Below are 13,449 nucleotides of genomic sequence, written 5' to 3' on the forward strand. Positions count from 1 at the left end.
CGCCACTCCTTCGGGAAAAAAAACACCCTCTAACTCCCCCAAAATCTTGTATTTTGTTCTAATAATGACAAAATTTATTTATAAGGATTTTTTAAAATCTATCTCTTTCTCCTTTTGTAAATGTTCCAGTTAAATAAAGTTTAAAAATGTTAAAAAATTAAATGGATATATTGAAAGGTTAAAAAAAAAAAAGTCTCTAGAAGTCCCCCCCTCTCCTCTGGCTCTGTACTCTGAACTTTGTGTTTTTGTTTTTTCTCTTTCTGTATGCTTCTCTTTACGTGCTTCAGATGAAGAGTTCTATTTATTATGACATTAACGTTATTATAATTATGACTAATTATTAATATTATCATCATCCTCATCATCCTCATTATTATCATTAATAAACTTGTCTACTTCAGCCTGCGGGTGTCAGTGCTGTTTTGTGGTGAGTGATGAGCTGCTGAGCCCGTGCGTCTGGCGCGGCGGCGGCGGGACTCCTGGTAAGACTACAGATCCCACGACACGTCGCCGCGGCGACACCGAGTGAGCTGAGCCAGGTGGAAGGGGGCGGGGCCGCGCTCCCAAACCCATTTGTCTTACCAAACCCCCTCCGGGCTTACAAGATGGAGAGCACCTGTCTGTCGCCGAGGCCGCCATTTACCTAACCGGAGCAAAGACAAACTCGCAAACTGAACCCTGCAAGAGGAAAAATATAGAAGCGTGCCTTCAGGGGGGAAAAAGGAAAAGAAGTTTTAAAAAAAGCCCTGCTGTAAATACTTCAAAAGATCAGTGCCTCTCCATCATTGTTGGCTTTGTTTAATCCTTTGAGCCTCTACAAACAATGGGAGATGGGATTTTTTTTTTCCGCAGCCCCAAAAAAAATTGAAAATCCAGAAAACACTGGTTTTTATGTGTCATTGCTTTGTCACATCAAACTGTGCAAGATGTGGCATGTGCGCTAGCAATCAGGAGGTGAATGTGCAGTGGATAACAACAGTCTACACCTTTTCAAATGTTCTACTTTTTATTAGCCTGAGCTCTGAAATGAAGAGCCATTAAATCTGACTTTTTTTCACTTTAATTTAAATACAGAAACCAGCAAATTTAGGGTCAAAACAAAAACTTACTCTTTTCTGACAATGCATTAAAAATGGAAAAATGAAATATATATCCTTCAGTTAATACTTAGTAGAAGCAACTTTCTGTTTTGATAGCAGCAGTAAGTCTGTTTGGAAAAGTCTCTATACCAATTTAGCACATCTGGATTCGGGATTTTTCTCCCGTTTGTTTATGTAGAAGATGTCAGGCTCACTCAAATTTATTTGCAAGGGAATCTCCAATGCACACTGTTCTTTAGGTCAGTCCACAGATCTTCTAGACTGAAGTCCGAGCTCTGACTCTAGACGTTTGATATCCACTGTATATCACAGTAATGAGTTGGCTGGTTTAGGCTTGGTGCATAAGAATGGTACAGCATGCATCTGTGTTAACAAACCTGTATTGTGACGGCAGCTAGTTGAAGGATTGATCAGTCATTATCTTTCCACGAGAGGGCAGCCAACCCACTGCTAGAAAATGACTTAACTCCTGCTTTGTGAGTGTCAGAGAGAGTGGCTGAGGCTCTTTAAACATGAACCATGTAACTGTTAGATCATTTAATAACATTTGTATGGCATCATGTGGCCAAACAATAGCATTAGTCTTCAGTATTGAATGCACAATAAGCAGTAATGATTTAGTAATCATGATAAAATTCACCTTTCTTGGCAACCTTTTGAATGTATCCATCTATAAGAGCCACTTGCCATTTATTATTTTCCCACAGGTCCCCATACTGTAGCTGTAATGTCATCATAATCCCACTTGGTGGCACCATATATCTGTCTTGTGTATTGAAGGATTCAGTAGACGTATAATTCATTCAATACTGCTAATTTGCTGCTTTGAGTACTGCTGGTTTATTTTAAAGCAAGTATTTCAGCTAATCTCACAGCCACAGTCCCCCTCTTCTGTCATATATGCTTAACATGGACACCTGGTCCACCTCATAAGTGAAATATTATCTCTGGGTTTTATTCATACATGTAACGGCTGATTAAGGTCAAATGGGGACCTAAAATATGACAAAAGCATCTGTTGGACTAGAATAGTATCTGTCACCCCAACCACAGGAAATGACCATAATCACACAATTATGAAGCGATGAGACACTTTGGCTTTATGGGGAGGGTGCTTTGCTAAAATGGCCCACGTAAAAGCCCATCTGTACAAATGGGCCTTGGATTTCAGCCAAAGCAGGGGCTAAAAGACCCTATATATCAAATCTAGCAGAGAGGGCCAGCGAGTGCCTGACAAAACGGCAAGTCTGTTGGTGTCAAAGAGAAAGGCAGTGCAAATATTTGACGGCGCTATCAATTTTTGCAGGTCGAGGCTTCCCTAATATCATTTTAGCAACATTTAAAATTAACAGGGATAATTCGTTAGCCAAATAATTACTGGATCCAAACCGGTTTGTTTCATGAACACATTTAGTTGCGATTTGCTCATCAATTCAGAACAGTATTTATGTTCCACTAATTAATCTCAGCTGTCATAAGAGGCTGCTCTTTGACTTTCACTCATATTCCTCAATATAATTATGTCAATGGGGAAGAATATAAAAATTAATCTGCCTCTAACAAATCAATTTCTCTATCCTTATTAGTTGCTTAACACTAGAAAGGCAACAAGCAGTCAGCTCTAGGCGCTAAATGCATGATGTAATGTAATGTAATGACTTGTATGTCCTTGCATGATATTGAAAATCTTACAACATTAGTTTGTAGGGTTACACTAAGGCAGAAAGTGGGTCTTGTAAAAGTCATGGAGGGACATTTTGAAAGCTGAGATATTTCAATTCCAAAATTCAAAAGAGCCATCAGCTGACCATGGCTTGGCTTTTCTAGTGTCGATCCACTATAACCATCCTACGAGCAGATACAGCCAAGCTTCCAGTGTAGTGGGAGGTGAGAGAGGTGCAGTGGTGTGTCCCGCTCCCTCCATGAGGTCTTCAGACAGAGGGGACCAGCAGGTTTCTAGACACTGCATCCATCAGCCCAGCACTCCACCATCTGCTAACACTACAGCGCACTGCCTATGTAACCGCCATCTGCAGCCTGCTTCACTTACACTGCTCCGAGAAGTTTGACTCACAAACTGACGCCAGACAGGTACGGAGTGGGTTTTTACCGAGTGTTGTGTCGCGGTGAACGGTTAAATAGATGCTTTATTCACATAATTGCATGCTGGGTAACAGTGAATTACTGCTTTCCATCTGATTTGATGTGCTGTACATGCTCTTTGTATGCTTAATAATTGCTTTACAGTCTGTAATGGGACTGCTTATCCAGAAGAGGGAGACATATGCCTAGAAACCATTCAAAGAGGTTTGGACCCTGCAGAAAGGTTGCATACTGTGTCTGGTAAGTAAGCAGGGAGAACATACAGACACAAATCAATCATACACATAAATTATATTCACATTCTTGATTCTTGACTCTTACTCCAAGCTTACTGTATACCAGGGTTCTTCAATTCTGGTTCTTGTGGACCGTGGGCCGGTGTCCTGCAGACTTTTGGTCCTACATGGAGGTTAATGAGGCACACCTGGGTCTACCTGAGGCCAGGTGTGCCTCATTAACTGCCAGAAAAGAACAAAAACCTGCCAGACACCGAGGCCCAGAACTGAAGAGCCCTGCTGTATACAAGGCTCAATGTCTTATCCTCAACTGGTATTCAACACACCACACACACACCTTCTAAAAAGGCAGAAAGGAGTTTTAGTTCCACAAACATTTCTTGGAGGTGGAGCTGCTCTGGAGGCAGAAATAATCTCATTGGTTGAGTTAAACCTCAGTGGGCGGAGCCAAAGAACCACAGTTAAAGTTAGACAGATTAGACTGAAGCCCAGTGAAAAGGACGATAAATCTAATATTCTGAAGATTAGAGCTCTTGTTAAGTGAAAAAATGCAATCTAGCCATACTAAGTTATCTAAGTTGGCTAGTTAGCCTAGCTGAAGTTCAAACTAGCCATACTAGCCTATAGCTAGTTAGCTAGTCTGCTGACCTTCCAAGATCACAAATTCCATGATTATGAATGAATGAATAAAAAAATTATTTCCATTTCCGTTGTCGTTCTTTGCCATTCAAGTTAGCTAACTCCAAAAAATACTGTGGTTCTTTGGCCATTTCCACCCACTGAGGTTTAACTCAATCAATAAGACTATTTGGGCCTCAGAGTCAGAGAAACCTTTTTATATCTAACACTCCAGTCTGCTTTTAGCAAACCATTCACCATACATTTTATGTGTACCAAAGCACACACACATACAAAGTGCCATTACACTGAGAGCATACCTTCAAGCCGACACCAGAATAACACTCCAGCAACAAAAATCACATCTGACGGGCGTTTTAAAAGGCTCTCTGGGGGAAGCTGTTTGTCATTGTATAAGGCCGACACAAGAAAAAAAAATAATAATAAAAAGCTAGGCCCATTGCCATTAAATTACACACAGTAGGCCTATTTAACTGCATGCATGTTACTTCCAACAAGACGTACAGCGGCGGCTAAAGATAAGGACGGCTCTTATGCTTCGCAGATTAAATTTGACCCGGAGTGTGCATACAAATGGCGTGATTGAATGTCCCGCAGCCTTTAGCATACAGTCCGCCCCAGCAGGCTGAGACACTGGCCGCCCTTTTATTGTGTCTCTGTTCCAGCCTCGTCAGCAGGGCGCTCATACCCTTAAACATGAACTACAAAGGCAAGAAGAAATAGTGGCCTGCGTGACACTCACTCCAGCCTGGACAGCTTAATACGATTTTGGTTTAATACCCATTACAACGCGGCAGAGGTGCTGCCGTTAGGAATCCAGCTTGGGTGAAACTCGCCCTCCCTCCTTCAACCTATTAGGGAAAATAATGATAAGAATCCTGAAAAGAGTCACGCTATAAATGGCAACAAAAGTGCTTGGCTGGACAGAAAAGGAGCTCCGGTGCCATGCAATTTGTGAGATTAGGTGAGCACACAGCTGATGACCCGTGGCTTTGTGGGTAATGGCAAGGTCAGGCGGGGGAATTGGGTGATCTGAGAGCCATGCATTAGAAAACTCACTTTCTTGGCATGGGGCAGTGCCTCATCAACAGCAGAGACAGAGGGAGAGAGAGTGAGAAAACGAGGGTGAGAGGGCGAGAATAGGAGGAGGAGGGGGCGGGGGGGGGGTGAAGAGTAAAGAATGTGTGGCAAAATAAAATAGTGGGAAGAAGGGAGGGCATGCGATGTGAAAGTTTGCGAGGGAGAAAAACTTAACTTTATGGAACCATGTAAGTCACTTGAGGACAACTTCTCATTTCAAGTGACTGCCTGGCCAAGAGGCATAACTAAGAGCGAGCTGTAAATGACAAATAAAACCAGATATACCAGTTGCAAGCACATCATAAAATTATCCAAGCATATACAACCAATTACACAACCATGCAAATGTATAAAAAAGTAAAACAAGGGCTACAAGCTTGAGAAATGACAGGGAGTGCAAACATCAGAAAGTGTTTTGAATAGACGTTTAAGGTTGTACTTTGGCCAAGTGGCAGCAAGAGGTAATTGTTTGGTAAAGGTCAAGTTTGAAGGACTTCATTACCCAGAAATGATGTAGCGTGACATCAGTAAACTGTGTATTCCTCTGGCTCACTGCTGTTTAGGAGACAGTTTGGTATTTCTCTCCTAAGTTTTGATTCATCACTTCCCGTGTGGAGAAGATTTCGCACCAGTGACCATCAGAGGTGGGATGTAACAAAGTAAAAATACTTCATTACTGTACTTAAGTAAGATTTTCAGGTATTTACTCAAGTTTTTCTTTCACTGAACACTTTTTACTTTTACTCACTACATTTCAAAAGAAAAATCTGTACTTTCTACTCACTACATTTTCAAAACAGACTCGTTACTCTCGGGAAATCATCAACTGATTTTATAAAAAAAAAATATTTTCAGCATCCTGGAAGCAGCTGATCAAGAGCCAGATGTGATTGGCTGCTTGTTCAGTAAAGCAACACCAACAATTAGGGAAAGGGACAGAGAGAGAAGCAACAAGAGAGAGAATTAACGTTGCGAATTCAGCTGCTTGGGTTTGGGTCAGTGATTTGAGCTGCAGACTCTTTTCTCATCTGGGATTCAGAGGAACGCTCAACAGAAAACCAGTTTAGAACATTAGAAACTTTTTTAGAGAACGACTTTTACTTTTATACTTTAAGTAAATTTAAGTCCACGTACTTTTATACTTTGACTTGAGTAAAGGATTTGAAACGGTACTTCAACTTCTACCAGAGCATATTTTTAAATGAGTATTTGCACTTTTACTTTAATTGTGTACTTCTACCACCTCTGGTGACCATACAACACACCTGAAAATAGTCTCAATTAGTGGGGATGCATGGGACGCTCTTCTCCGCTGCAGCCCCTATTTGTGATTTAGGCTGAAAATATTTTTACATAAAAATCTTGCCTACTGCAGCTTTAAAGGATACAGATTGGATGAAAACATCAATTTTCAGGGTTTTTTTTCGTTACCCATTCTAGCAATCGGCAGCAGCTGGAATGGAACGAGTTACGGCCAAAAGAAGTGTGAGCTTTGGGGAAGAGTCAAGTGATTGCTAGATGCCGTATTTCAGCAGAGATGTGCAGTGGTGAGATTCGTTAGAGAGGAGTACCAGCAGAATTGGTACCACAGAGTTAGATGTCTAGTGTGTGTGAAGAGACACGGCCGAACAAGCTAACAGCTCTCCAATCTGGCACATGCACATCAGCAGAGTAGAGGTCAGTCTTTTGAGAAGATGGGACAGAGAATGCTTAAGATTTTTAGGTGAAGCGAAGGAAGATTTAAGCCAGCGTGAAGCGATCTGGACGAATATCCGGGAGTGGAAATGGTCAAACGGAAACAAGCGGCTTGTGGCAGTCTGGATCTCCTGAGCTTTTTGCAAAAAAAACGTGGATCCGCTTTTACGCGAACAGAGATTGAACTCGTTCAATTTGCATTTCCGAATTAAATGTCCAATGCTGTTCTGCTTTTCCTTCCAAACTCCTGCTGTTTGTCTGTCCCTCTCTGGGTCGCTGTCACCTCTCTGGATTTTACAAGCTCTGGCTTTTACTGTACCGTGTCTCTGTCTCCCTCCCTCTCTTTCCCTCTCCCTCTCCTTCCCTCTGCCTCTCCTTCCCTCTGCCTCTCTCTCCCTCTCTGTCTCCCTCCCTCTCTTTCCCTCTGCCTCTCCTTCCCTCTGCCTCTCTTTCCCTCTCCCTCTCTTTCCCTCTCCACTAGTGTTTGACCGAGATGTATATTTCAAGGCCAATACTGATACTGATATTTTTGTATTGAAGCTACTCATAGCATGATACTGTATTTTGTGCCGATATCCACAATTGTTTTGCCCAGAATAAAAAAAAAAAAAATACAATTATTGAGTGTTCTTGTCAGGGTGGAAAACCCTCTGAAACAGCATTTAGAAACATCATGGGACACTAAAACTCTCCACTGAAACCCAAACTAATGAAACTCTTTCAGGTGGGATCGTAGCTCCTTAAGGCAGCATGACCCACCTCACCTATTCAATGTTAGGGGAAACTTTGGGATACAGTATTACCTTTGAATAAAAAAGAATTTACGTAAGTAAACATAGGTATTTAAGTAAAAGTTATAAAAAAGTAAATAAAGTAAATAAATAAATGCAAAGATAATAAAGTGCATTAGGTTTTACAATACGGCCCTCTGAAGTCACCAAAGCGATCTGATTTCTCTCATTTTTAGCCATTTGATTATTAGCATTATTGTTGTTGTTTTTGATGTTGTTATAACCCACATAAAACAATTTCATTTCTATTGGTTGTATTGTTTCAATGGAGAGTATTCAGTATTGTATGATGGTCTTAATGCTGTTTCAGAGGATTTTCCACCCTGTCAAGAATTTAATAATAATAACAACAATAACAACGTTTTCACCAGCTGTGTCATATCAGAGGTGGACCGCACTGTTCCGACTGACCGACGTCTGATCTTTAATGAAAGGCCCGTATCGACCTGATACGTTAGCAGCCTGATATATCGGTCTCCCCCCGCGCTCCTCTCTCTCCTCTCTGCCCAGTGCCAAGTAGCTCAGGATTAGAGCCGCTACTGGTGTCCATCTGCACACCGGATTTGAAATGTGGCTTCGCTGTGACCCGTCTGTTGTCCGAGGCCTCTGGAGACGGAGGGAGGAGAGAGCCAGGAAATATTCACTCACTCGACATATACTGTACCACTATTCTGGTCCCATGCAGTGCAATCATCATCCAAAGGTATCCAGTGTTCGGTCGGTGATCACGTGACTCTGCTGCACATGCACAGAGCTGTTTCTCCCTGTTACCGCTCACCTGGATAAGTCTTGGCCGGAGGCTGCAGTGACGTCCATAAATCGAGAAGAAAGCCTCTGCACACTAAGTTTTTATTATTTAATGCTGAACCTTTGGCCTTTAGCAGCCTTTATCAGTTCATAAACATACTGCACTAGTTAAGCAGGTACATGTTTGATGTGGTCTGCCACTGTAAATTATATCCACTATTCTCCTTTGTCTGCTCTGATAAATATCTGTTATGGTCACAATTTGGGGATTAAAAAGTGAAAATTTCATGGCTCTGAGCATGCAGAAGTTGTCTCCTTGTTGATGGACCCGCCACCATCAGAGAAACTAATCTGTGATCACACGATACTGTGGGTCAGGATTACCAGCGGCTACAGTATCTAGCCTGTGGTAGATGAGTAGTAAATGAGAGAGAGGTCGTGTCCTGTATGATTCTGTCCTTTGGTTTAAGGCAGCTTACTGGGCTTCTGTTCCAGCCAAATCCATTTTTATTCACCCTGTGGATTATAGGCCTGGTTTGGCAGGGGGCTGCTCCTGTGGCCGCAAAGCCAAGAAAAGGTCAGGTGGATCCTCTGGACGTGGACTTGGGAAAATCATGGTTTCTGACACCCTGCATACCTCATAATATGCATTACTTATTTTGATGTTTTCATTAAGTCATTTTTTGGCAGCTGGAGAGCCAAGCTTAAAATGCTCGGTTAAAACGGCACACGTTTGTGAAGTGGTGCCGGTGATGTCAGGTTGTCGCTCTCTCAGCAGCCTTTAGAGGGCGCTGGCACACCGGCGTTGGGACCAGCTGCCCGGACTGCTGCTGAGGACACACTTCTCAGCCGCGGCATGTGTGTGAAGTCTCAGGGCCGGTGCTAACAAGTAACACTCCCCTACTGAGACTGTCCTCAATGAGACCTCTGGGTCTGACGCACCACACACAAAAACATGGTTCGGGATGGATGCTGTGGACCGGGCTGCAGGGGCGTCTGTCGGGTATGGTGATCTCATCGTTTTTATTGTTATAATGGAGTGGAAGATTTGTTTTTTTAAATGAAGGGAAAGGAAACTGAGCACCATCCTCTTTTCCAGCAACACCCTGCTTCAAATTCATACACTTCTACACATCCACACACTGGGATCTGCCCAGTAAAACCACAGTCTTCCACTGTTGGACACTGACCAGTTAAGTGTCTTGCTGAAAATCAACTCAACAGTAGTTCTTGGGGAAAAGTTTAGGGACACCTTGCCTTTTCTAAATTTTCAAAGTACTATTTGATTTTCTCTGTTATTTTTCAATTAAAAAGTAAGGGAAAAAATGCCTGCAATGCTTTTGTTAACATAAAATAGCTATTTCCTAATACTTTGGATGTATTTCTTCAACACTCTTCTCTTTGTCACTCTAGTCGTCTCTTTGGTGTGAAGAGAAGGTTTTTCATGGCAGAGCATCTGACTGTTGGCATGAAGAAAGTGTGAGCAGCAGATCAGCTGCTAAGGAGGGTTTTTTTTTGGATGAACGTATAGTTTGTTTCAGTGTTATCGTCACAAATATTTGCATGTTTGATCGTTTTTTCTTAAAATCTAGTTCCTCAAACTTTTGATGGACAGTGTAACACATTTTTCCAGCCCGTCTCGGGGATTCGAACCAGCAGGCCTCTCTGCTCTAGGCCAGTGGTTTTCAATCCTGTGCCGTTGTGACCGAAGAGTCTGCAGGTTTTTTATTCCAGCCAAAGTCAATTTCACTGATCAGCTCAACTTCAACCAGAGAGGAGGATCCCAGTGAAAGAAGCTGCTGTAGTGTTTGGTTGAAATGTAAACCTGCAGACTCTTCAGTCACGATGGCACATGATTTAAAAATCACTGGTCTAGGCTTCCGCTGCCCCAGTGTTTCCCCTGAACTGATGGTTTGCTCACCTATGTCTAATAATTTATGACAATGACAAATCAAGTATTTGCTCCACTTTTTTCCCCAGAAATGTAGTCGATATTAGCGGGTTTGGACGTTTTGGTGGAAAACGATATTAGATGCTTGTACTTTGCGATGTAGTGATTTAACTCCTTTGCATGCTCTGCAGTGCTTTTTGTATGTATGGGCTGTAATAATTGTCAGCCCAGAAATGCAGAGGCTGACTAGCGGTTAGTGATAGCTCAGATAATGGGTTTGTACTTTTCTGAGTTATGAGAAGTTATGCGTGTGTCTGGCATTAGGATTCCATGTGTGTTTGACACTCAGGGAAATTGATCAGATAGGTCGGTTGGAAGGCGCTGATACACACTGATACACCGGCTCTATCTGAACTCATTTGTGCATATGGAGCTGTGCTAACTGGGGAGCAGTGCCTGATAAATCCCGGTATGGGAAATAAGATTTTGCTGTTTACTATGTGCCGCTAACTATGCAAAATTGCAGCCGTTTTATTATTATTATTAAACCTTTATTTAGACAGGTAATCTCATTGAGACACGGGGTCTCATTCTCAAGAGAGACCTGCAGCAGTACAACACAAAGTTACAGACAGACAGGACATTCAATACAGAGGCAAGATAGATCACAAATCATAAAAGTGATAAGTGCCAAAGTGCTTAAAGTGGTAACCAGCCATTCATCATGTGACGTGTGTGAACATGTCAAGCTCCACATTTTCATCAGGAGTCAAGTCACAGATCGCCTCCATTAGGATGATTGTGATACAAATAGGCATTCTGAAAATATAGCATAGCCTCATTTTCTTTATGTCAGGATCATTATCGGTTTTTCTCATTTTTACCAACATGAGGTGGCACGGCAAATTGAGAAAACGGAGCGCTGGCCTGTGTGGTAATGTTCGGTTGTTTACAGTGACGGCATCATCCATCAGGCAACAGGTCTCGGCTTGGCATGAGTTCCCAGAGTGCACAGATGCTTAATGGCTTGACAGGTTGTGTCCAGGCTCTTAGGCCCCCACCAAAATGCTGCTGGCTGCTGGATGGAGATGCCAGCGCTGCCAGACAGCCCCGGGACACCCGCTGGACAACAGCACTGAAAGTGGATCCTCATGCCAGCTGAGGCTGCAGCTTAAGACGCCGCTGCCTGCTAGAAAGAGGGTTGGAGAGCTGAATGGCAGCACATAGCCTCGGGATGCGTCGCGGCTCAGTGCCATAGTATGACTAAAAGGCGTAAAAATGACCCGGAGACAGGAAGATTAACACGAAAGATGAGCCGAATACAGCGCTTGGCTGTGAGTAAGGCCTCATCTTAGAGGAATATCTATGAGTCAAGAGACGTTTGGATGGGACGTTGCATTGAAATGAGAGGAATTCAGCTTCACAGCATCACAGCCCACTCACATCGGCATCATCCATGGAAAGAGGACAAAAGATTCGAATGTGCGATTATAATTCATCTATAAAACGTTTTTGAGAGATTTGTTTGTGAGGATTTGTGCTGTTTTCATAAGAAGCAGGAGTGAGGGAGAGAAAGAGGGAGAGGTGCATAGGTTAAAAGCTGTGAGAGCCTCAGCGCGCAGGAGAGTAACCCAGGTATCAGGATGTAAGGCGAGATGCCGCTGGTCAATGCTCGGAGACGACGGGGATATATTCGGCCTCCCTCCTGGGAGCTGCAACGGCCAAGTTTGGCCTTTTACCCCCCCCCTGTTTCCCCCCGCTGCAGTCGCAGGAAAAACCTCTCAAAATAGCTCCGAACAAACCCAGATTGAAAAGGAGTGACCGTGTTTCTAAATGCCAGGAGTTTGAGCCACGGCGACGGCTGCGATGACGCTTGGTCCGCCGTCTGTGAGGATATTATTTTGGGTCAGATGTGCTTCTCTGCCATATTGCCCGGCGAAGCGGTAAAGCCAGGCCATGGAGAGACAGCATATGCCTGCCTTTCCCTCTGCTTACTGCCCCTGACATGTGTTACTTCCTCCCACCTCAGCCCCACCTGCTCCTCCGAAGCTCTACAGTTCACTATATGCTGATTCTCCCGAGTGCAAAGCGCAAAGCCGGGGATGAGCGCCCGCCTACAGCTACAGTGTGCAGCCTCTGTCGCTCCGCTGAGATTAGCCTTATCAGGGTTTGTCAGGGGGACTTTTGTCAGAGTGGAGGTTGACTCGGGTTCAAACGCAGGGACATCTAGAGATCACAGTTGCTTTGAAATAACGTCGAACGCGCAGGGATTCCTCTGTAGAGATACTTCTTACAGAATCTTATTGTATTTACCGCATAGCATTTTAGCTTCTGTGCAGCCTCCTAACTCAATATCAACCCACAGAGGAAAATTGATTACAAAATGAAGACCCTGTCAATCAAGCATATCCCCAATCACGGTAGGCACCCATAGCGGATATGATGGGTAAATGAGAAATTGCGGTATCGGCCTTAACGAAGCGCAATCTGTCGAGGCATCGAGGGTCTGGCAGCGTCCGATACCAAGCCGACTGCGGAGGGAAGATGTTCCCGCTGCCCTCCCTCCTAACCCCAGAACCCACCCGACGGCAGACATTCGCCCAACACGTAATTATCTCTTGCTTTACAGTCCCATCTGTTTGCCTTATCGATCACGTATTGATCGAGGAAGGCCAACTCTATAAGCTGTTGATCAAGAGCGGGGGGATTCGCGGACATTTATTAGGGCGCGGCGATCGATCGGGGTCACGCGGCGCGGCCCTTCTCAGCCTCCGCCGCCGGCTGCAGAGGAACATATATCGCCATGCTGACACATCTCTCAGCGCAGCGGTGACAGGCTCGTAAAATCCCACTGATGTCCTCCTGCCCGGGAGAAGGGATTCATTTTTGGTGGGATTCGCTCTCAGGAGAGGGGGGGGAAAAAATGGAGATTAATGGGTTTTTGCGTTCCGCTAGAGTTTGCAACCGTCGTTTTATGAGAGATTGCACATAGCTTGGCGATGTAATATATGTGACCTGGAACAACAGCGCCCACTGGGTGCTCCCGACATGGTTTTGTGCAGAATGAGAGCTTAAAAGGCCCAAATTTCAAGAAAGGGGGCAAAGTGCAGCGTCCAATATTGGTAAAGGGACCTCTGAAGCGTTTTTTTTTTTTTTTTTTGTATTTG

The sequence above is a fragment of the Centroberyx gerrardi genome, chromosome 7 (genome assembly GCF_048128805.1).
Source record: "Centroberyx gerrardi isolate f3 chromosome 7, fCenGer3.hap1.cur.20231027, whole genome shotgun sequence".
NCBI classification, from domain to species: Eukaryota; Metazoa; Chordata; class Actinopteri; order Beryciformes; family Berycidae; genus Centroberyx; species Centroberyx gerrardi.